The 25,793-nt window shown below is 43.3% G+C and overlaps 1 protein-coding gene across 1 annotated transcript in view; it reads left to right on the forward strand.

Annotated features, from left to right (window-relative positions):
• il1rapl2 (interleukin 1 receptor accessory protein-like 2) overlaps positions 1 to 25,793 on the forward strand; it is an 841,694-nt gene that overhangs the window by 52,497 nt on the left and 763,404 nt on the right. The window lies entirely within an intron of this gene.

Here is a 25,793-nt window from a genome sequence, read left to right on the forward strand (position 1 = left end):
GTTTGTTTTTTATGCAAGAGTCCAATGTTTAAATGAAGGTGATGCTGGATGCCCCAAATAACCTTTGTCTGAAAGAATTGAGCGCAAAAACCATTGAATATTTTAACATTTATTTTTCATTGCGTGGAAATCTTTTGCTTTGTAATTCTAAATAAAATCACCAGTAGTGTTTTGTATTTGGAATGTATCGTTGAGACAGTGAGAACCACAACAGAAAGCAGATGCATCTAAATAGCCTAGAGCTGTTAATAACCAGGACAAATCAAAATAGGACGTACATGGTAAATGGCAGGGAATTGAAGAATACAGTTGAACAGAGGGATCTGGGTATAACCGTGCATAGTTCCTTGAAGGTGGAATCTCATATAGATAGGGTGGTAAAGAAAGCTTTTGGTATGCTAGCCTTTATAAATCAGAGCATTGCGTATAGAAGCTGGGATGTAATGATAAAATTGTACAAGGCATTGCTGAGACCAAATCTGGAGTATGGTGTACAATTCTGGTCGCCAAATTATAGGAAGGATGACAACAAAATAGAGAGAGTACAGAGGAGATTTAGTAGAATGTTGCCTGGGTTTCAACAACTATGTTACAGAGAAAGGTTGAATAAGTTAGGTCTTTATTCACTGGAGCGCAGAAGGTTAAGGGGGGACTTGATAGAGGTCTTTAAAATGATGAGAGGGATAGACAGAGTTGATGTGGATCAGCTTTTCCCTTTGAGAATAGGGAAGATTCAAACAAGAGGACATGACTTCAGAATTAAGGGACAGAAGTTTAGGGGTAACATGCGGGAGAACTTCTTTACTCAGAGAGTGGTAGCGGTGTGGAATGAGCTTACAGTGGAAGTGGTGGAGGCAGGTTCGTTGGTATCATTTAAAAATAAATTGGATAAGCATATGGATGAGAAGGGAATGGAGGGTTATGGTATGAGTGCAGGCAGGTGGGACGAAGGGAAAAAAGTTGTTCGGCACAGACTTGTAGGGCCGAGATGGCCTGTTTCCGTGCTGTAATTGTTATATGGTTATATGGTTAATACTTGGAACTGCGGAAGCTAGTTTATAAACCAAGGCACAAAGTGCTGGAGTAACAGGTAGCGTCTCTGGAAATCATGGATGAGTGACGATTTGTGTCAGGAGCCTTTGCTTGCAACTCAATGGTATGAACATTTGATTCTCCAATCTTATATCACTACTTTCCCCTCTCCTTTCTTCCTCCTAGCCCCCCTCCCCTGTGTCCCAGCTGGACTCGCACCTGTTTCTCCCCTCCACCTATATTCCTTCCTCTAGCTTCACAATTCTTCAATCCTTTTGTCTCACACCTTCTGTCTTTTGATCTCCAGCCTTTGTCCACCATCTGCCTATCAACCCCCCTGCTCCCCTTACTTGCCAGGCTTTGTCCAGCTCCTCCTCTCTTCCAGTTTTCTTTCCCCCCCTTCCCTCCACCCCCCCCCCCCCCCCCCCCCCTCCAATCAGTCTGAAGAAGGGTGCCGACCCGAAATGTCACCTATTGTTCTCCAGAGATGCTGGCTGACAGTTGGGTTACTCCAGACTTTGTATCTAGCTTAGAGTTTGGTAACAATGCAAATGTGGAAAATGGTGACACTCGCTCCAGTTTTATCTCTTGCTGCCTGACATTTCTGATGAAATTATCTCCTTTGGGATCAATTGGGTCTTTCCTGTAAGCATCAACTGTGAACTACTTGCTAATCTTTACAGTGGAAGAGCTCTTGTTTGAACTTTGGATTTAATTGACTGCGACTGTCAAACCCTCTGGGTTGTGTCCTGAAAGGTCTATTGGTCTCGATAGTTTTTTAAGTCCTTGGGTATCCATGGATCATTCAATTATCTCTGACTCTGTCAAGCACTATAGATCATTTGCTGTAAACAGCGAGAGAAATGTTTCCATATCAATCCAGAGAAAGGGACAATGTCAGGTTGAAAAGCAGAAAGGACAATTCTTCACCAGCATTCACCTGTCCTTCTATTTTTATTTATTTATTTATTTTCATTTAAAATAAATCAGCACAAAAAAGAAAAGGGATATGTTAATAAGAAACACTCAAATAATACACAAAATAAAAATATACAGAAACATAAACAAAATATTTTAAAAAAATGTATCCATCACATCAGTCACACACCCCACACACCCCATCCTGGCTAGTGAAGAGTGAAGAGTGCATCTACACATAGCAACATTTAACAAACCAGCCCTTAGTCTGGCAGAACCTACAAGTCTGTAAAGTATGATAAAACAGTTTGCCATTTCTAAACAAAAAATTATCAGTACATCCCCTCAATGTATATTTAATTTTCGCAAGTTTAAGAAAAAACACTACATCTATGAGCCACTGTGACACAGAGGGTGAGTTAGGAGATTTCCACTGTAGGAGTAGGCGACATCTGGCTATTAAAGGTGTAAAATTAATAATTTATTTTTGCACAGAGTTTAATCGACCTGACTCATCCTGGGGCCCCAAAGATGGCAATCAATGGACAGGGCTGTAGATGCATTCCCATTACGGTAGACATTATATTAAAGTAGCCAGACCAACAATTATGTAATTGTGGACAAAGAAAAAACATATAGCTCAGATGACAGCGTGGGCCCGAACATCTATCACATTTATCCTCCACCTTTCCATATCAATCCAGAGAAAGGGACAATGTTAGGTTGAAAAGCAGAAAGGACTATTCTTCACCAGCATTCAACTGTCCTTGTACTTGCCCTACTAGCCTTAAGCAGGTTGTCAACCAAAATATGAAGGCTCTGACCATTGTTTAACTGGATTAACTGGTGACAGAACAGTTAAGAACAAATCTTTAACGTTAACTGAAGTACAGGTCCATTGGAGTTTTTTTTGGCACCCTTGGTTTAGCAATGTTACAAAATTTTGAGATTTTAAAAATCAAGTCTGCAATTTATCCCATCAGATAAAGCATAACAATAAGTTTAATTTGACATCAAATTCACTTTCATATCTCAAGTATTAAAAAAATTATGGCCATTTTCATACTCGGAAATTAGCATCTTGTTCCCTATTGATTTTCAATGGACATTACAAAAAAGCTGTGATCTTGGATAGTCAAAAGCCCATTTCTTAAAGAAAGATTAACATTTTTAAATAGCCTAAGTGTCCAAATTCACAAATAATTCACAATATAACATGATTTTTATATCTAATTTACATTAATTTATAGGCCAAATGGAAGGAATTTAATGTTCAATTGCTGTAAATAAATGCCCATTTAAATTGGCTTTCTAGTGGGTTCCTGTGAACGCGCTGGTTTAGAACGTTCACATCGCGCTGGATTAGTGCCCTCAAATGCCGAGAAAAATACTGCGAGATATAAAAAGCCCAAAATGAACTACTCACTATAGATAACTTTATATACAGGGTTATATACATGCCCCATTTAATGTAAAAATAAGGTACTTACCTTTAATTGTTTGCTTTATAAAACCCTGGGGCTGCGAGAGGTTGCGGAGTGAGAGAGTAATTTTAAAACTATTATAACTATTATTCGAGGCCTATAAAACTAATAATACCTTTTGCGACCGGGTCTTGCAGCGATTTCTCGTTAATGATTTACTAGGCTGAACATCTGCGATTGGAACAGCCTAGTAAAAATCGCGTTTTCAACCTGCCCCCTCCAAACAGCGCCAAAATCGCGGACATGGCTTTGGGCAGATTCCCAATGACGATTCAGGTAGTAACATTTGTAACATACCTACTTGGTTATAGTGTCCTGCTGGATATATTGTTTTGCTGGACCAACAGAGGTCACGGCCTTGGAGATGAGTCCAATGGCACGGGGAAGGTCAGCCTAGGTCGCCGGTGAGCCAAGATACCGGCCCGCAAAGTCGGCCCCTGAATCGACAATGGGAACGGATTTGCCAGCTCCGGCCGGGCTGGAGTTCCAGAGTCCCGGCTGCAGGGGACAAATTCTACCTGCCAATCAAAGTGGAAGTCCCGATGAGGTTGAGATTGACCGCCTCACCCAGCGTAGGTGCCACATTTTCAGGGGGAATTTCAAGTGCGCTCTCGTAATTTTGTCCGGCCCACCAGTGGCAGAGGTGCCAGACCACCAGTTTCCAGAAAATCAGTGGTGGACCTGTATCCATTCAAATTATTTAATTGCCGAATAAATAAATCAAAGTTCCTCGGTCTGTATAAACAATGATTTTTATTGTTTCAGTTACTTCTTTCTTTTCATTGACTGAAATCTTACATAGATATGTTAAGATGAAGAAATGTTTGTTCCCCACTTGCAATGGTGCTAATTTTTACTTGAATAAAAAGTCTATCTAGAACAGTAGAGTGCAGGAACAGGCCCTTCGGCCCACAATATCCATGCCAGCCATGATGCCAGTCTAATTAATCACTTCTACCTGCACATGGTTTGCATACTATTACCTGCTTGGTCATGTTTTGTTCATAGACACAGCATAGAAATAGACCCATTGGCCCACCGACCAGCAATCACCCATTCACATTAGTTCTTTGTTATCCCACTTACTCACTGCACACTAGGTGCAATTTACAGAGGGCAGTTAACCTACAAACCCGCACATCCTTGGGATGTGAGGGGAAACCGGAGCATCCAGAAGAAACCCACAAGGTTTTGGCCACAGGGAGAACTTGCAAACTCCACACAGACAGCACCCGAGGTCGGGATATAACCCGGGTATCTGGCAGCAACTCTACCAGCTGCACCGCTGTGCTGCCCAAAAAGAACTGTCACATAATAAAATCATATGTAACCTAAAAGCCTCTCAAACACTGTTATCATCTGTCCTGGTAGCACATGTCATGCACCCACAACTATCCATGTATAAAAAAACTGCAGTACAAATCACCTTTAATCTTTCCTCACCTGAAACCTACACCCATAGTGCTTGACATTTCCACCTGGGAAATACACTCTGACCGTTTACCCAAATAATGCTTCACAATTTTACATCTGTTGGCTCACCTCTCAGCCTCTGACATTCCAGATAATGCAATCCAAGTTTGTCCAACTGCTCTTCTTGGGTGGCACGGTGGTGCAGGGGTAGAGTCGGTGCCACACAGCGCCAGAGACCAGGGTTCCATCCTGACTAAGGGTGCTGTCTGCACGGAGTTTGTACGTTCTCCCTGTGACTGCGTGGGTTTTCTACAGGTGCTCTGGTTTCCCACCACACTCCAAAGATGTGCAGGTTTGTAGGTTAATTAGCTGCTGTAAATTGTAAATTGTCCTTGGTGTGTGGGATTGTGCTGGTGTATGGGGTGATAACTCTGGTCCATGGAGTCTTGGTTGGGCCAATGGGCCTGTGCTGGAGCTCTATGACTATGACTGACTTTATGACTCTATAAGTAAAAGCCAATACTTTGCAATCCAAGCACCATCCATCTATAAAGTCTATAAAGACAACATCTTCTGCCTACCCTGATCAATCACCTTGCCCACTTCCTCAAAAAGCCTAATCTAATTGATGAGATAGTTCTCCCATTCAAAACCATGCTGAATATCTCTAATACATCCACAATTTACTGAATGAAACGTATTGATTTGCATTATAGTCGAAACAAGGAACAGCAGATGCTGGAATTCAATAAATGAAATAAAGTGCTGAATTAACTCAGCAGGTCAGGCAGTATCTCTGGAGAACATGGATTAGTGTTGTTTGGGTTGGGACCCTCCAGACTGATCCATGTTTTCCAAAATGCAGCCTGATTTGCTCCAGCACTCCAGTTACTTCAGTCTTGCATTATAATTTTTATTAACTGTTAAATCTTGCAATTTTGCAAAGATTGGTGGTAAAACGTATTATCCAGCATCTGTTTTGAAATATTTCTGGATATTTTTAAGTGATAACATTGCAATTTGATTAATATACCTGTGAATTAGTTTATTACAAAATGATAAATATTTAAAATTGCAGTATAATCCATCAGCCATGAGCAGACAGATCTTAATCAATGAAAAAATGCAGAGCTATTTTTCTAGTATGTTGAACAGTTGTCAGTCTTTGCTATTTTTTCATATTCCACTCGCATTGTAAATATGCAGGTACTTCCACTCAACAAAACATTTGATTTTCAGAGCTTCCACAAGGTCCTGCAGGATCCACTGTTAGTGGAAAGTGGCTTTATTTATCGAGGTGATATGGGCAATGAGTTGGTGAGGAATGTTTCTCAGGGGATACTTCTTGAAGCTAGACCAATATTTTACAGAAAGCCCATCTCCGAAGGATGGAAGCACTTTAGACTTTGTATTGTGGACAGAAGGAATTGCAGGTGTTGGTTTACAAAAAAAAAACATTAAATGCTGGAGTAACTCAGCGGGTCAGGCAGCATCTCTGCAGAACATGGATAGGTGACATTTTGGGTTTTCACCTCTGGCCTTTGTCCAACTATTTATTAATCAAACCGCCTTCATTTGTATCCATCTATTATTTGCCAGCCTTCGTCCCACCCCCACCTCTCTTACAGATCTATCATCCTCCCCCCCCCAGTACAACCAGTGTGAAGAAGGGTCCCAACAAAAATCATCGCCTATTTGAGTCATCCAGAGGGGAACTGGGCCCCTTGTCCCAACTTGCCCTAACTTGCCTCCACTGACCAACATGTCCCATCTACACTAATCACACCTGCCTGTGTTTTGCCCACACCCCTTCAAACCTATCCTATTCATGTACTTGTCTAAAGGTCTCTTGAAATGAACGGGAAGAATGTTCCAATGCTTCCGATCTGCATGGAAATACACATGCAGCACGGTGGCGCAGCGGTAGAGTTGCTGCCTCCCAGCACCAGAGACCCAGGTTCGAACCTGACTACAGGTGCAGTCCGTACGTCGTTTATAGTCTCCCTGTGACCACGTGGGTTATTTCCGAGTGCTCCGGTTTACTTCCATATCCTTGTGTAAAATGAAGGCAAACTTGGTTTACCGGCAAGAATACTGCAACAGCTAATGGATACACACAATCCTCAGAAACAGAATCTCCATCAATGCTAATTATAATCCCCAGAATGAACAATTCATGCAATAGATCAACTTGGTCGAGATCTCATCTAGAACAGTCTGAAGAAGGGTCCCGGCATGAAACGTCACCCATCCTTTTTCTCCAGAGATGCTGCCTGACCCTTTGAGTTACTCCAGCACTTTGTATCTACCTTTGGTCAAATCCTAGCTTGGTTTCGTGCTACACACCTTGTAAGAATGATATTTAATGCAGCGTAGCAATGCCTTAATCAGCGAGGTAATTGATTTTATTCACACTGAAATACATTTCTCGACTATGATAATTAATGTTCAAAGCTCTTCTCTGTGGATGCTGCTTAAAAAGTACTCTGGGGATATAAGATGATAGATTGAATGAAGTAAATAAATCCCCCAAGTCTGCACCTGAATAATCTGTGGTTTAAGATTTAACACAAGCATGATCATACCTAATTACTGACATACTTGAGTTAACAAGAGCAAGATTTGCAATAACAAGAGAAAGATTTAAGATAATGAAATAAATGGTCTGGTTATCAGTCCAGTCCGTTACAAATGCTTTGAGCACCTAATCAATCTGCACTAAATGCCTGTTTTAGATACAGGAGGAGTGCACATAATTAGAGTGGTATATAGTTCGGGATATTACTCCATCAAAATATTTAGAAATTAAATGAAAGATTAATAAAGTTTGTAAAATGGCTTTTCAAATCACATCAAACAGTGACAGGATAAGTGAACCATAAATTCATTGCCAAAGTGGGCATAAAGTTTAATCAGTGGACGAGACTACTGCAGAACAGCATGGGAGCAAGCCCTTTGGCCCATAATGTCTATGCTGAACATGATGCCACGTTAAACTAATCTCTGCCTGCAGGTGACCCACATCCTTCCAATCCCTGCCTCTCAAGCCTCTTAAAATCCACACTCGTATCTGAAGAAAGTGTTTAAAAAAACAAAAAGAGGACTAGGATGCATTCCTGTATTGATTGTTAATACACAAAGATCTTTGGCTGTTATAAAGTACTCTGAAGATAAAAGATGGAGTTACATTTCTCCAGTCTGGAGCCAAGTGTTCTGCAAGGTTTTATTTGAACCGTGATCATACCTGTTTATTGACAAACAAAACAGAAAAGATTAAACAGGCTTCAGAAATGTAGGAACAAGGAACTGCAGATGCTGGTTTACAAAAAGACACAAAGTGCTGGAATAACTCAGTATTACAGACAGTATCTCTGGAGGACATGAATATTTGCATAGTTTAGGTAACTAACTCCTCTGGCAGTTCATTCCATAGAGCTATCACCCTACACAGCATGGAAACAGGCCTTTCGGTCCAACTTGCTGACACCAACCAACATGCCCCACCTATACTAGTCCCGCCTGCCTGATTTTGGCCCATATCCCTCTAAACCCATCCTATCCACATATCTGCCTAAATGTTTCTAAAACATTGTGAAAGTTACCCCTCAGGATCTTACTAAACCTTGCTCCTCTCACCTTAAACATATGTCCACTGGTTCCTGATTCCTCTATCCTGGGTAAAAGAATCTGTGCATTCCTTAGCTTATTGTGACTGTTAAATTAGCTCTTGGTTCTTCCAGCAAAGCTGTTGCTGGGGAAACCACACAATCCAATTAAATTGCAGCAGTTTAGAATTGCCCTGGAATCTCGAGAGAGAAAAGTGACAACAAAGAGAACCTACTCTTGCTTGTAACCTTCCCACGCTTGTTTCTGGTTTGTCGGGACTACTGGGTTTTGTGGCTTAAGCTATTCAGGAGCTCCTGAGCAAAATGGAGGCTTTGGTGGCATCATCTCTTGATCCTACTTTGTACGGTTTTGTTTGTTCATCGAAGGATTCTCATGATATGGAAGGATATGGATCATGTGCAGGCAGAGATTAGTTTAACTTTCCATCATGTTTGGTCTGGCCATTGTGTGCTGAAAGGCTTGCTCATTAATTCACAACTCATCAGAGTAGTAGACCATTCGATCCATCAAGTCTATTCCACCATTCGATCATGGCTGATCTATCTTTCCCGCTCAACCCCATTCTCCTGCCTTCTCGCAGTAACCTTTGACACCCTTACTAATCAAGTACTTGTCAATTTCCCCTTTAAAAATACTCAATAACTTGGCCTCCATTGCCGTCTGTGGCAATGTATTCACCACCCGCTGGTTAAAGAAATTCCCCCTACTCCTTTTTAAAATAACTTATATTCAGCCTCCTTCTGAGGCTGTGCCTAGGTCGGACATCTTGGTGAGCAGTTTACTGGGTACGATTGTGTTGAATGCAGAGCTGTAATCCACAAATAGCAGTCGTACTTATGCTCCCACTTGTTCTTGGTGGAGCAGTACAGTATGGAGGGCAGTGGTAATGGTGTTGTCTGTTGATCTGTTTACTCTGTACACATGTTGGTGTGGATCCAGGGTTGATGGGAGAGCGGCCTTGTTGTGCTTTAGGACTTATCTGTCCAGGCACTTCATAATTATTGGTGTTAGTGCAACCGGCCTGTAGTCGTTGAGGCAGGTTATGGCTGTCTGCTTCGGAACGGGCACTATTTCAATGTTTTAGGCATGTGGGGACCATGCATTGTGTCAGGGATTGATTGAAAATGTTTGTAAATACGTCAGTTAACTCAACAGCACAATGTCTGAGAACCCGTCCTGGGACCGGCTGCCTTCCATATGTTAACATTCCCTTCACAACAATGTATCCCTATTGGGATCACCGTGTCCCTAGCCAACAATTGGCCTATCAGAAAACCACCTTGCCTGGTCATCTGGTGCCGGCCCTGATTTGTCCTGGTCTTTTCTTGCTTCCAGTCCCTGTCTCCTACCCTTCTCAGCTCTCCCTCAGCCCTCGGGCTCCTCCTCTTCCTTTCTTCCCCCCCCCCCCCCCCCCCCCCCCCCCCCCCCCACATCAGTCTGAAGAAGGGTTTCGGCCCGAAACGTTGCCTATTTCCTTTGCTCCAGAGATGCTGCCTCACCCGCTGATTTTCACCAGCACTTTTGTCTACCTCCCCTATAATTAGTCTGAAGAAGGGTCCCAACCCGAAACGTCACCTATCCATTTTCTCCAGAGATGCTGCTGAGTTGCTCCAACATTTTGTGCGTAACTTTCTAAATGAAATTATTCTCCACGGGCATCCTGGAAATGCTTCATTTCAGATGTAATGTGTTGTTTGGCTCGGTGCCAAACTTTCAGTTTTTATTTTGCAAATTCAGACGTGTTTTACGTGACTCCGAAACACTGCAAAATATCACCCCCGATGAGAACCATTGTAGTACTTTTCACAACTTCAGTTGGATGTGCTAATTAACAAATACCTTCACATTTTTCATCGTTGAATATTTCTGGCAATTTATCACAGACATTCTCCTTTTATTAAAGAAGTAAAATAATGTTTCTTTGTTTTGACAGTGTTTTAACATGGCCCAGATAGTAGGCACAGCAGTCTTCTGTCAATGAGGGGTAACTACTCTACAAGTCATTCATTCAAATTGAACGAGTCTAAATAAAAGAGAACCTCTCAGAAAAATGCAAATTTATCAATCACCCGACTTCATGCTCAACTACATTGTTGAAAACTTGTTGGGACGGCACAGTGGCACAGAGGTAAAGTTGCTGCCTCACAGAGCCAGTGACCCGGATTCAATCCTGACCATGGGTATTGTCGGTGTGGAGTTTGTACGTTCTCCCTGTGACCCTCATGGGTTTTGAATCCTATACTCAATCAATAAGGGTAATATGTTCTTTACACCTTACCTGTATGCTACTTTCTGGGATCTTGAGATGCCTATTTCAAGTTCCTCTGTTCTCTTACACTGCATACTCTACTCATTCATGGAGTTATACAGTTATACGTCTCAACTCATAGATGCGGACCATGATGGCCCATCTAAGACTAAGATAATCTTGTTTGGCCCACATCCCTCTGAACATTTTCTATCCATGTACCTGTCCAAGTGTCTTTTAAATGCTGTAATACCTCTCTGTGGGATGGGATGTCCACCATTGCAGAGATGTTGTCAAATTGGGCAAAGCAGAGAGAATGGGAGGTGAATGTGGGTGAATAAGATGTGGGATCTTAATGATTTGAATTGGGGGGGGGGGGGGGGGAGAGAACTGAACACTGGGGGAAGGTTGACTGAGCAAGTGCTGCCTAGACTTTCCATTTGCCTGATAGATGTATGTAAAATTCTGAGAGGTTCAGATAGGATAGTTAGCCAGAACCTTTTTCTCAGTGGAAATGTCAACGATTAGAGGGCATAGACTTAAGGTGAGAGGGGCAAAGTTTAAAGGAGATGAGCGTGTGAATGCTGGAACACACTACTAGGGTGGTGGTGGAGGCAGATACAATGTTGGTGTTTACATAGGCACATGGCTATGCAGGGAATGCAGATATGGATCATGTGCAGGGAGATGAGTTTAATTTATCTTGGCATCATATTCAACATAGACACTATGGGCCAAAGAGCCCGTTCCTGTGCAGTGTTGGTCTATATTCTATGTTTAATTCCTAAAATTGCAGCACCTCACACTTATCTGAATTAAATACCATTTGCCATTCTTCAGCCCACTTGGCCAGCAGGTCAACATCTCCCTGTAATCTGATGATAACTATCCTCGCTGTCCATGACACCAGCTAGTTTGGTGTCATCTGCAAACCTGCTAATCTTGCCATACATTTTCATCCAAATTGTTTATACAGTTGACAAATAGCAGATACAGTGCAGTTGACAAATAGCACTGGGGCGAGCACCAATCTCTGAGGCACATCACCAGCCACAGGCCTCCAGTCTGATACACTGCCTTCCACCACCACCCTCCGCCCTCCGCTTCCTGCAATGAAGCCTATACTGTATCCATTTTGTTAGTTCTCCCTGGATCCCATGCGATCTAATCTTTCAGCGCAACCTCCCAGATGGAACTTTATCCAAGGCCTTGATGAAGTCCATACAGACTACTTCTATGTCCATGCCTTTTGGTTACATCTACATAAAGCATAATCAAATTCACAAAACACACACTCCCATGCACAGTCATTGTGTATTCTCTTCACAAATGCATTACTTCACACTTCTCAAGGTTGAATTCCATTTGCTAGTATTGATCCTAATTAACCAATCCCTTTGATATCGTTTCTCAGCCTAGTCCTCTTCACAAACATCCACTCAACCGATTAATGTAGCATCAGCAAACTTCTTAATAGTGTTCAATTTCATCAAAGGCTAAATCTTTGGCAGACAGCATGTAGATAAAGGGCTGTGTGGAACATCATGGCTAAGAGTCCACCAGTCACTAAAATTGACCTTTGACCATTGACCTTTGCTTTCTGTTAATTTGTCAAGTTTTAATCCAACCTCTTTTTCCCTTTCGTGATCATTGTGGGACCTTGTCAAATGTTTTTTTCTGAAAACCATGTATACAATATCAAGTGGTGTTAGGTAAATTGAATGGATTAAAGGCCGATAAATCCCCAGGGCCGGATAGGCTGCACCCCAAAGTACTTAAGGAAGTAGCCCCAGAAATAGTGGATGCATTTGTGATAATTTTTCAAAACTCTTTAGATTCGGGAGTAGTTCCTGAGGATTGGAGGGTAGCTAATGTAACCCCACTTTTTAAAAAGGGAGGGAGAGAGAAAACAGGGAATTACAGACCAGTTAGCCTAACATCGGTAGTGGGGAAACTGCTAAAGTCAGTTATTAAAGATGGGATAGCAGCTCATTTGGAAAGTGGTGAAATCATTGGACAAAGTCAGCATGGATTTACGAAAGGTAAATGATGTCTGACGAATCATAGAATTTTTCAAGGATTAGTAGAGTGGATAAGGGAGAACCAGTGGATGTGTTATATCTGGACTTTCAGAAGGCTTTTGACAAGGTCCCACATAAGAGATTAGTATACAAACTTAAAGCACACGGTATTGGGGGTTCAGTATTGATGTGGATAGAGAACTGGCTGGCAAACAGGAAGCAAAGAGTATGAGTAAACGGGTCCTTTTCAGAATGGCAGGCAGTGACTAGTGGTGTACCGCAAGGCTCAGTGCTGGGACCCCAGCTATTTACAATATATATTAATGATTTGGACGAGGGAATTGAATGCAACATCTCCAAATTTGCGGATGACACAAAGCTGGGGGGCAGTGTTAGCTGTGAGGAGGATGCTAGGAGGCTGCAAGGTGACTTGGATAAGCTGGGTGAGTGGGCAAATGCATGGCAGATGCAGTATAATGTGGATAAATGTGAGGTTATCCACTTTGGTGGCAAAAGCAGGAAAGTAGACTATTATCTAAATGGTGGCCGATTAGGAAAAGGGGAGATGCAATGAGACCTGGGTGTCATGGTACATCAGTCATTGAAAGTAGGCATGCAGGTGCAGCAGGCAGTGAAAAAAGCGAATGGTATGTTAGCATTCATAGCAAAAGGATTTGAGTATATGAGCAGGGAGGTTCTACTGCAGTTGTACAGGGTATTGATGAGACCACACCTGGAGTATTATGTACAGTTTTGGTCTCCAAATCTGAGGAAAGACATTCTTGCCATAGAGGGAGTACAGAGAAGGTTCACCAGACTGATTCCTGGGATGTCAGGACTTTCATATGAAGAAAGACTGGATAGACTCTGCTTGTACTCGCTAGAATTTAGAAGACTGAGGGGGGATCTTATAGAAACTTACAAAATTCTTAAGGGGTTGGACAGGCTAGATGCAGGAAGATTGTTCCCGATGTTGGGGAAGTCCAGATCAATGGGTCATAGTTTAAGGATAAGGGGGAAATCCTTTAGGACCGAGATGAGAAAAACATTTTTCACACAGAGAGTGGTAAATCTCTGGAACTCTCTGCCACAGAAGGTAGTTGAGGCCAGTTTGTTGGCTATATACTTAAGGGGGAGTTAGATGTGGCCCTTGTGGCTAAAGAGATCAGGGGGTATGGAGAGAAGGCAGGTACAGGATACTGAGTTGGATGATCAGCCATGATCATGTTGAATGGCGGTGCAGGCTCGAAGGGCCGAATGGCCTACTCCTGCACCTAATTTCTATGTTTCTATGTTTCTCAGTGCTCTAACCTCATAGACATTCCTTGTTACCATGACAATAAAAATCAATTAAATCAGTCGTACATGACCTTCCCTTGATAAATGTGTGTAGTGTATTGTTGATTCCCGCTGACTACTGTTCAAAATTTCTCTTCCAACAATGAGTCCATTACAGTGTCCACCTGAATGAACTGTGGCTATAGAAGAGTATACTACAGGAACAGGTCATTCAGCTCACAATGTCCATGCTGAACATCACTAGACTTTAGACTTTAGAAATACAGCATGGAAACAGTCTCTTTGGCCCACCGATCCACGCCGACCAATGATCACCACACACCCTAGCACCACCCCACATACTAGGGACAATTTATAATTTACAGAAGCCTATTAACCTACAAACTTCGAGTGTGGGAGGAAAGCGGAGCACCCGGAGAAAACCCATGCAGACAGCACCCATAGTCAGGATCAAACCCGGGTCTCTGGTGCTGTAAGGCAGCAACTCTACTGCTGTGCAACTATGCCACCCTGTTGGCCATGCTAACACCAAGTTAAATGATCTCTCCTGCCTGCACATGATCACATTGCTCCTTTCCCTGCATATCCATGTGTCTATCCAAAACCCTGATAAATACTACTATTGTATCTGCGTCCACCATCACTCCTGGCAGTACATTCCAGGCACCCACCACTCTCTCTCAAAATAAATTGCACCGCATATCTCCTTTAAACTATCCCCCCTCTGATCTGAGTTCTCAGTCTATCTTTCTCAGTGTCATAAAGTCATACAACGTGGAACCAGGCCCCTCGACCAAACTTGCCCACACCGACCAACATGTCCCACCTGCCAGCATTTGGCCCATATCCCTCTAAATATATCCTATCAATGTACCTGTCTAAATATTTCTTAAACACTGCAATAGTACCTCTGCCACTTAAACCGCAGAATCGCGAGCATCTTTGCAGTCTCCAGCCATTTGCAGACAAACTTTGATAGAGCTGATGCTATTTCTTCCCTTGCTTATTCAACCCATGAGCAATGATTATGAAGATTGACAGTCTGATGAGGAAACTTTGTTATGGTGATAACAAGCCATTTCCCAGCTGGCAAAAGAAAATTAATACAGTACAAAATAATAAGCAGCAGTACAGGAACCAATAAAGGATACCTACCAATGTTTGTTAGTGAGCGCCAAACTGAGGCCGGAATGGTGTCTGGGACTGAAATTCATTTAAAAACTATTCCGCTTCATTTTATTCAGTAGCAATCATGGAGTTATGTTGCCATTATAACAAAGAAATATTCACACCACCCATTTACAGCTTGCAATCAAATCTGGAACGAAAATAGAACAAAATCACAATTTTCTAGTTTAATGTATATCATTTTCTGTGCAGTCCATGCGCGTTGTTCAAAGGACATAGAAGATAGAAGAGTACAGCACAGAGACAGGCCCTTCAGCCAACAATATCCTGAATATGCCCACCTCTGCTTGCATGTGATCCATTCCATGCATATCCTACTGCCTATTAAATGCCACTGACACCTTTGCATCCACCACCACCCCTGGCAACATATTCCAGGCACCCACCACTCTCTGTGTAAAAAGAAACATGCCCCTCATATTTACTTTAAAGTTTGCCCCCACCTTAAGACTCTGTCTTCCAGTCTTTGACATTTTCTCCGTGGAAATAGATTCTGACTGTCTACTCCAAGAATGCCTCTCATAATTTTACATAATTCTATCAGGTCTCCCCTTAACCTCTGACATTCCAGAGAAAACAATCCACGTCCATCCAACATCTCCATGTATCTAGCACCAACTAATCCAGATGGCTTTGGTAAACCTCTACTGCACCTGCCCTAAAGCCTCCCACATACTGTACATCCTTCCTGTAATGGGGCAATCAGAACTGGATGCAATACTCCAAAGGCATTCTGTGAGTTCCTTAAAATACATTTAAATTTTCAGGTTCACTATAAAGCACAAGGAACTTGCAAAGATAACAATGCGAAGCAAACTCAATTATGTTGCACATTAGAGGGAAATAACAGTGGAAACTACTTTGGGAGAACTTATTTGTTGAGAGCCATTACAAAGGATATTTTTATTAAAAATCTTCAGAATATTTGTTGTATGTCTACAAACCAGGATTGCAAATTTTAGTATCAATCTAATATCAAAACGTGTTTATTTTCCCTATCCTGCTTCAAGCCCAATCTCTTCCATGTACATTTTACCAACCTGACATTAGTTATCTCTTTTTCAATGTGATTCTTCCTCCAGTGGCATCTGTCATCTCTGGAGTTAAGAACAGCGAATGGTATCCCCAACTATCCCCAGTCCTCGCCGACATTTTCAATCTCTCACTGGCCCAGGGTGTTGTCCCCACTTGCCTCAAGACATCAACCATCGTGCCAGTGCCCAAACAGTCAGCTACAGGGAGTCTCAACGATTTCCGCCCAGTGGCACTCACCCCTGTCATTGCAAAGTGCTTTGAGCGGCTGATCTTGGCTCACCTCAAAGCCTGCCTCCCCCCCACACTGGACCCCCATCAGTTTGCCTACCGGACCAACAGGTCTACAGAGGACGACATATCGGCGGCCCTACACTCTGCCCTGACCCACCTGGACCACAACAACTCCTACATCAGGCTGCTGTTCATTGATTTCAGCTCTGCCTTTAACACCGTCATCCCAGCCAGCTTGATCACCAAACTCAGTGGACTTGGCATCTCCACCTCCCTCTGCAACTGGACATTGGACTTCCTCACTAACAGACCACAGTCTGTTAGGGTCAATAACCTCACCTCCTCCACTATAACACTGAACACACGGAGTGCCACAGGGCTGTGTGCTCAGCCCTCTCCTCTACTCCCTCTTCACCCACGACTGCATCCCAAAGTACGGATCCAACGCCATTATTAAGTTTGCTGACGATACCACGGTAGTAGGACTGATCAGCGACAACGATGAGTCAGCCTACAGGGATGAGATCCAGCACCTGACCACCTGGTGTGCCGACAATACCCTCATCCTCAACTCCAAAAAGACGAAGGAGATTATTGTCGACTTCAGGCAGACCAGAGGAGGCAGTCATACCGCCATCCATATCAACGGGACTGAGGTGGAGCGCGTCTCCAGCTATAAATTCCTCGGAGTGCATATCTCGGAGGATTTGTCCTGGTCCCTCAACACCTCCAAGCTGATCAAAAAGGCACAGCAGCGCCTTTACTTCCTTAGGAGGCTCAAGAAAGCCCACCTGTCCCCCCAGATCCTGACCAACTTTTACCGCTGTACCATAGAGAGTATCCTGACCACCTGCTTCACGGTATGGTACAGCAGCTGCACTGCTGCGGACAGGAAAGCACTACAACGGGTGGTGAAAACCGCGCAGTACATCATCGGTGCCCCGCTCCCTGCCATGGATGCCCTCCACCGAAAACGGTGTCTGAGACGGGCTGGGAAGATCATCAAAGACCCCTCACACCCCAACCATGGACTGTTTGCCCTCCTCCCATCAGGGAGGCGGTACAGGAGCCTCAGGTCACGTACCAGCAGGATGAGGAAAAGCTTCTATAACAACACAATCACACTGCTGAACTCGGAGTCCCGACGATAGACTTCTCTGGTCCCTCCGTCCCCCTTTGTTTAATCATTCTGTATTTCCTGCTTATTCTGTATCTTCTCTCTTTCTATTTTTTTTCTTGTTTTTTCTCTTTATGTACAACTACTACGGTCTGACGCAAAACTGCATTTCGTTGTACTGATACTTGTATTTGTGCGATGACATTAAAGTTGAATTGAATTGAATTGTAAGGTTTCGCAGGCAGAAAAAAAAAACATTTGTCAACTCCTGAAAATTTCTTGCACAGTTGTCAAGCTGGAAAGGATGCGGAGAAGATTTATGAAGACGTTGACAGGATTCGAGGACCTGAACTATAGGCAGAGGTTGAGCAGGCTAGGATTCTACTCCTTGGGGCATAGGAGGATGAGGGGCGATCTTATAGAGGTGCACAAAATCATGAGAGGAACAGGTCGGGTAAACGCACAGACTGTCTTGTCCAGTGAAGGGAAATCAAGAACCTGAGGAGATTGGTTTAAGGTGAGGGGAGAAAGATTTAATAGGAGCCTGAGGGGCAACATTTTTACACAAAGGGTGTTGTGTGTATGGAACGACCTGCCAGAGGAGGTAGTTGAGGCAGGTACTATTGCAATGTTTAAGCAACAGTTAGATAGAAACATGGATAGGATAGGTTTAGAGAGATATGGGCCAAATACAGACAGATGGGACTTGTGTAAATGAGACTTACTGTATTGCTCAGCATTGGCAAGTTGGGCCAAAGGGCCTGTTTCCACGCTGTATAAATCTATGACTCTAAATCCTCGCTGTAAGCTAAAACGTCAGACCTGCTCATAAGGGAACTCCAGTCTTCCATAAAGTCTTCCAGTCTGAAGAAGGGTCTCGACCCAAAACGTCACCCATTCCTTCTCTCCAGAGATGCTGCCTGTCCTATGGAGTTACTCCAGTTTTTTATGTCTATCTTCTGCTCCTAAGGCAATCTGGTTTCTCCCACTGACACCAAAAGATTGCCTTGATTAATTTTGGGTCTAAACTCTGTTGCTTTGTTTCATTCCCCTGATGTTTTCTAATTCCCAGATTCTTGGATCTGCAGATATTCCAATTTGTATACATCTACTGATATCCAGCCCATCCCCACCTTCAATCTTAAACAGGTTTCCTGGTCTCCAGGCTTAATCCTAGTGTGCCTATGTTACTTTCTGGCGGTCAGAACTTCTAACTTCAAGGTTGCATTTACAGGGGATGCTGCCATGTCATGTGGAAACTTGGCCAAAATCATCATACTGTTATTGTGTTGGAGTGCCATTAATCTTCATCTTGCTCGATCAATTCATGCCTTGTTAAGCATTTATGTTAATAAGTCTCGGGAGCACAATTTGGCCACTCATCCCATCGAGTCTACTCCGCCATTCAGTCATGGTTGAACTATTTTTCTCCTTTCAACCCCACATTCCTGCCTTCTCTCCTTAACCTTTGACACCCTTACTAATCAAGTACCTGTCAATCTCTGCATTAAAAAAAACACAATGACTTGGCCTCCACAGCCATTTGTGGCAATGTATTCCACAGATTCACTACCTCCTCATCTCCTTTCTATAAAGGTATGTCCTATTATTCAGAGGTTGTGCCCTCTGGTCTGAGTCTCTCAGTAGTGGAAACATCCTCGCTTCTTGTTTTATTCTTGTTTCAGGTGCTCTTTATCTCTGATTGACCATCTTATTGGTCGTCTTTTCTCCAAAGACCTCGGAGCCACATGCCTATCTCTGGGCTGTTTCAGGTTTCCATCTTTGGCCCCCTACTGCACACTACTCAATAAATTCCTAAGCAACAATTCATCCATTGTCAACCATTTTGCAATTAATTTGCAGCAATGTACAATCGTGAAGGGAAAGAAGGAAGTGCTTCTTTGTTCCATTGAAAATAGTCAGTGGGAAAGAGTAAATTGCAATGGCGATAATGTTAATTTTGCTGGTATCGCACAGATAATACATTTAGGTTAAACATGACATGGCATCTACTTTGAAGATAGACACAAAATGCTGGAGTAACTCAGCGGGTCAGGCAGCATCTGTGGTGAAAAGGAATAGGTGATGTTTCATGTTGAAACCCTTCTTCAGCCTGAAGAAAGGGTCTCGACCCAAAACACCACCTATTCCTTTTCTCCAGGGATGCTGCCTGACCCGCTGAGTTACTTCAGCATTTTGTGTCTATCCTCGGTGTAAACCAGCATCTGCATGCAGTTCCTTCCTATACACTGCATCTACTTTATTGTTGCTAAATTTCATTCTAACGCTTTTAAAGTTATGTTAATGGTTCCAAGAGGAAATAAGATGACCCTGGAATTTAAAATCCTCAGCAGTACTTTGGCAACAAAACGTTGAAGGAAGGATCTGATTACTTGGGACACTTATACATTCAGATAGAGCTGGTGTTCTAATTGCATGCTAATCTATGTCACTGATCACAGCTGTAGGAACTGCAAAATATGCAAAGTAAGCCAATATTAGCATATCAAAGAAGTCATCAAAGTTTCTGATCTAATTTATATTTTAATGTTTAGATTTTACTCCGACACTGATCGGACCAAAATTACATCTTGTTCGGTTTGATCATTCAAAGGGTGCACAATGTGCACTTTTCTGTGTTCACATGAATCATTGATGTTCAAAGAATCTAGTGTACACACATTCTGTTGCATGTGCCTGGGTGAGGAAGATCAACAGACCTGCACATAAATGGTGTTATTTCCATTGGCTGGCTATGTAAATGCAGTCATGTCACTGGCATCATAGTTAATTGCCTTGAATTCGGTTACTCTCTACGGGATTAAAATGTAATCAATGCCAATGCTGGGGCACGGATTAGAACAGGATTAAAACCTGAATACCATTATTACAGTCTCATTGCCTTTTTCCATAACGAGGCAAAATAGGAATCCCTTATTAGCAGAGGCGTATCTTGTTGAATGAAGCTTTGTGTATAGCTTTCTCTCGAGACTCGTGGATTATAATTTTATTACATAAGATTTCCACTTGGCTACAAATTTATTTGGCAATGTTGCTGCATACTCTAATTTAAAGAAGTGAACTTTAATCTTGCAGGCAGCAGGCACTTAGCATTTGATTGTGGAGCATTCTCAATCAGTTTTATTCTGTTTTTAAATTCACCTACTTTTTCTATATTTTCATTTTATTTTAATTACAATGTCAAGGTAGGAAATGATCACGTCAGCCAAGTAAAAAGTCATTGTTGGATTGTATTACGTAGACAGCCATCCATATTTTCAATTAGTTTAGTATAGTTTAGAGTTACAGTGCGGAAACAGGCCCTTCGGCCCACAGAGTCCGTGCTGACCAGCGATCACCTGAAGACTAGTTCCATCCTGCACATGAGGGACAATTTACAGAAGCCAATTAACCTACAAAACTCTATGTCTTGTGATGTGGGAAGAAACTGAAGCAGCCGGAGGATACCCAAGTGATCACAGGTAGAATGTGCAAACTCTGTACAGACAGCACTTAGTCAGGATTGAACCTGGGTCTCTGGCACTGTAAGGGAGCAACTCTACTGTTGCACCACTAAAACTGTTTTGTTTACTCCTATTTTATTGCATGGTCTTTGCACCCCATCTGGGAGAATTGGATTCCATTGACTTCTTGCTTTTCAATGATATTTGAAAGGAGCCCCTTTCAATATCCTTTCCAATTTTTCTAAAATCTTCATGCGCCTGTTCCCTCACTGGCCGGCACATCAGTTTTAGTATTCTTGCTGTTGCACTACAGAACCCTATCTTAGTAAATATTTGAATAGAAATGCATGAAGCTTTGCATTTAGTTTGCGTACGGTCTGGTACTGGGTGATGCTTTGATATGACTTTGTTTTCTCATGAAGATACTTATTGGTGTTGGTAAAATTCATAATTACTTTGTCCTTTTGCTGCTGTTTCTCTCCGATTTAACACTCCATTGTTCAGCAGCACTCGCTCCACATGGCTTTGCCAAGAGCTCATGTGTTCTGCCCAGCAAAACTTCGGAAATAATAAGTTTCAGTAGCTTTATGCTTGGGACTTCACAAGCTGCCCATTTTTACAGCTTGGAAAAAGGGAAAGTCTAATGCTTTGTTAACTTCCTAAATGTTGGCATATTGTTGATCTCTCTCTCTCTCTGCCTCTCCCTCTCCCTCCCTCTCCCCCCCTCTCTCTCTCTCTCTCTCTCCCCCTCTCTCTCTCTCTCCTCTCCTCTCTCCTCCTCCTCCCCCCCCCATACTCACGCTAATTACTCCCCTTGATATTATATTAATTTGCTCCTTTTACCCCATAACCACCCTATCTACGGGCGCATAGCCCCCAACTTGCAGGCACATCTAGAGGGGGGGGGGGTAGAGAGTTAGGGCAGAGAGAGAAGGGGCAGAGACAGAGACACAGAGGGGCAAGAGGGAGAGGGGGGGTGGAGAGGAGGAGAAGAGGGAGGGTGGGTGGGGGGGGGGGGGGGGGGGGGTGGAGGGGGGGAGAGAGGGGAGGAGAGAGAGAGAGAGGGGATGACAGGTGAGGGGAGGGGGGGAGGTGAGGAACAGGGAGGGTGGAGGGAAGGGGGTAGGGGTGTGTAGGGGAGGGGGTTTAGGGGAGGGACGGTGGGGTGGGGGGATGGAGGGGGGGGAGGGGGAGAAGGGAGAGAGAGGAGGGGGGAGAGGAGAGAGGGGGAGAAAGGGGGGGAGGAAAGAGGGGGGGGAGAGAGGGGGGGGGGGAGAGGAGAGGGGGGATAGGAGAGGGGGGGAGAGGAGAAAGGAAGGGGGAGGAAGGGAGAGGAGAGGGGGGAGAAAGGAGGGGGGAGAAAGGAGGGGGGGGGAGAGGAGGGGGGAGAGGAGAGGAGAGGGGGGGGGGGGGGGGGGGGGGGGGAGAAGAGGAGGGGGGGGGGGGAGAGGCGAGGAGGGGGTGGGGGAGAGAGATAGAGAGAGAGAGAGAGAGTTTTTATTTCAACCCAAACCACCCAAACAACCATTTGCAGGCAGTGCTTTTTTGCTTTAACCATATTTTTGTTTTCAAACCACATTAACGGTACTTACTCACAGTAGTGTGGACATGTGTTCAGTTTTAGTCACAGCTCAGAGAAACGTGACCCTCTGCCTTCCTCTATCTTGAGGAGACTGAATGAGGCACACCACTTCCTGGTTTTATAGTCCCTCCCCCCTGCTGCCAGCGGGGGCAGCAGAGAGAATGGGGAATTTTGTAAAATCATTAATATCTCTGTCATTTTTCATCGACTAGAAAAATTCTCGGCAAATATGCGGCGGAGGGGGACTCTGAGCGAGGTGGCTAAAAATGACGGCTGTAGGATAAATACATATATTTATATGTATGTGTGTGTGTTATATATGTATTGTTTGTGTATGAATATATATCCAGTTATATATATATCCAGTTATATATATATATATAACTGGATATATATTCATGCACAAACGCACAAACAATACATATATAACACACACATATACATATAAATATACACCTATACACACATGTGTACACATACATACATATGTATACATGTATATACACACATATACATACATATTATATGTGTGTGTCCATGTATGTCTATATATAGACATACATGTGCACACACACATTATACGAAATGTATGTGTATGTGTGTATATATATATATATATATATGTATATATGTATACTTATGTACGTATGTGTACATGTGTATATTTATATGTATATATCTGCATAAATGTATATATGTGTGTGGATGTAAGAGATTGCATTTCTATATGAAGGGAGTGGAAATATAAGACGTTAATAGGAAGATATGATATGGATAGATATAGCTTGTGCCTGGGGTTTAATATTGACATGCACTTGTTGGGCTGAATAGGCTCTTTTTTACTTGAACTGTGACCTTTTTGTCAATCAATAATAAGGGGAAGAACATAAACAACAAAAGTGTTAATGCTGCTGAGTCAGATGCCATTAGTTGCATTCTCCATCTTTGGCAAGCTCGGAAAACTAGAGAAAATGTATGAGTATGTTGCCGGGACTCAAGGACCTGAGCTATGAGGAGAGGTTGGACAGGCTCAAACTTTATTCCTTGGAGCGCAGGAGGCTGAAGGGTGATTTTATGGCGGTGTATAAGATCGAGAGGGAGGTCTTTGACAAAGAGAAATCCAACCAAGACCTCAACGGTGGAACAGGCGGCTGGCGATGGCTGACCTTAGTGGAGCATCCCAATGGCTGGGAAAGCGGTGAAGGCTGCAGCAGAAAAGGGTCTCCGGTCATCTTCGACTCCATGCCACTGGATCCTGACCCAAATCTGTCAAGGACCTTGGGATGGCTGTCTGTGCACCTGTCTCCCCACGTTAAACAAAGTCACACACAGGCATCCTCCGTATAGGGAATAGCACCCTGGAGACACCCATGTTCAGCCACCACCAAAGGGGGCCTATATATAAGAACATGGGGAGAATGGTTGGGTTAATGCACAGAGTCCATTTCCCAGAGAAGGGAAAAACTAGATGACATGAGAAACATGAGAGGGGAAAAATATAATAAAAACCTGAGAGGCAACAAAGGGTATATGGAGCGAGCTGCCAGTGGAAGTAGGCAGAGGCATTCACAGCATTTAAACAACATTAGAACAGGTACACGGTTAGGAAAGATTTAGAGGGATATGGGCCAAACACAGGGAAATAAAATTAGCTTAAATGAGGCATCCTGGTTGGCACAGGCAAGGTGGTTAAAGGACCTTTCAGTACTGTATGACTCTATGCCTCTCTCCCGCTAAACCTATATATCTTTCTGCCTCTCTGCCTCTCTCTGCCATTGTCTCCCTGTCTCCCTGTCTCCCTGTCTCTCTGTCTCTCTGTCTCTCTGTCTCTCTGTCTCTCTGTCCCTCTGTCCCTCTGTCCCTCTGTCCCTCTGTCCCTCTGTCCCTCTGTCCCTCTGTGTCTCTGTGTCTCTGTGTCTCTGCCACTATCTCACTGCCTTTCTGTCTCTGTCTTTCTGTCTCTCTGCTTCCTTTGCTTCTCTGCTTGCTTCCTTATTATAATTCTCTGCTTAGACACAAAAAGCTGGAGTAACTCAGCAGGTCTGACAGCATCTCTGGAGAAAATGAATAGGTGATGTTTCTGGTCGAGACCCTCCCTGACCCTGACTCCATGACTCCCTGACTCCATGACTTCATGATCTCAAGACTATCATTCTCTACTTCCCTGCCTCCACACCTCTGCAGCATCTTGCTTCATTGGTAACACAATGGAGACTACATGTGGTTCACAGTGTTGCAGTCAGATACATTCTCTCTCATTCATGTGAGACTACAGTAGTGGAGATTCAGCTCTGGGTCATTTCTGGAGTTCACAGGGTTAGTTGTTTCCCATGAGTGATCTACCACAAAGGAATGTTCAGAGGAATTGATTAACACACTCTGATCTAGCTACGCAGAACAAACTTGGATTACAGCAATTGGCTTGAAATAGATTTTCATCATTAACATTTGCCCTTGCTAGGGCAAACAGAGCAAATATCTTATGAAATGTGGTCTGAAGTAAATTAATTAAGCTTTCTCCTAATACTGTGAGTACTCAGTAAAACAGATACAATTAGAAGTGTTTAACTCAAAAATAGTTGTGATACATCTTGCCTATTAGTGCAAAACAATAGAGACACCACACATCTGTCGTGCTTAGAGATGACCTGTTCTTGTGAAATGGGGGCATTGGATAGAGTGGGTCGCGCCCCAGTTACCAATTTATTCTCCATGGCATGGTTGACACAGTGGTACAGGAGGTAGAACCACTGCTTCACAGCACTAGAGACCCGGGTTTGATCCAGACATCGGGTGTTTGTGTGGTGTTGGCATGATCTCCCTATGACAGTGTGGTGCTCCAGTTTCCTCTCACATCCCAAAGACGTGTGGTTGTGTAGATTACTCAGCCTCATCGAATCACAGTCATACAGTGTGGAAACAGGTCCTTCTGCCTAGTTTGCCCGTGCCAACACATGCCACTCCTATTCTAGTCCCACCGACCCTCGTTTGGCCCATGACCCTCTAAATTAATCCGATCCCTTCCTTTACATATTCAAATGTCTCTTAAATGTTATGATTGAACCTCCTACAACTACCTCCTCTAACAACTTGTTCCATATACCCACCATCCTTCATGTAAAAAAGTTACCTCT

The sequence above is a fragment of the Leucoraja erinacea genome, chromosome 12, assembly GCF_028641065.1.
Source record: "Leucoraja erinacea ecotype New England chromosome 12, Leri_hhj_1, whole genome shotgun sequence".
Lineage (NCBI taxonomy): Eukaryota > Metazoa > Chordata > Chondrichthyes > Rajiformes > Rajidae > Leucoraja > Leucoraja erinaceus.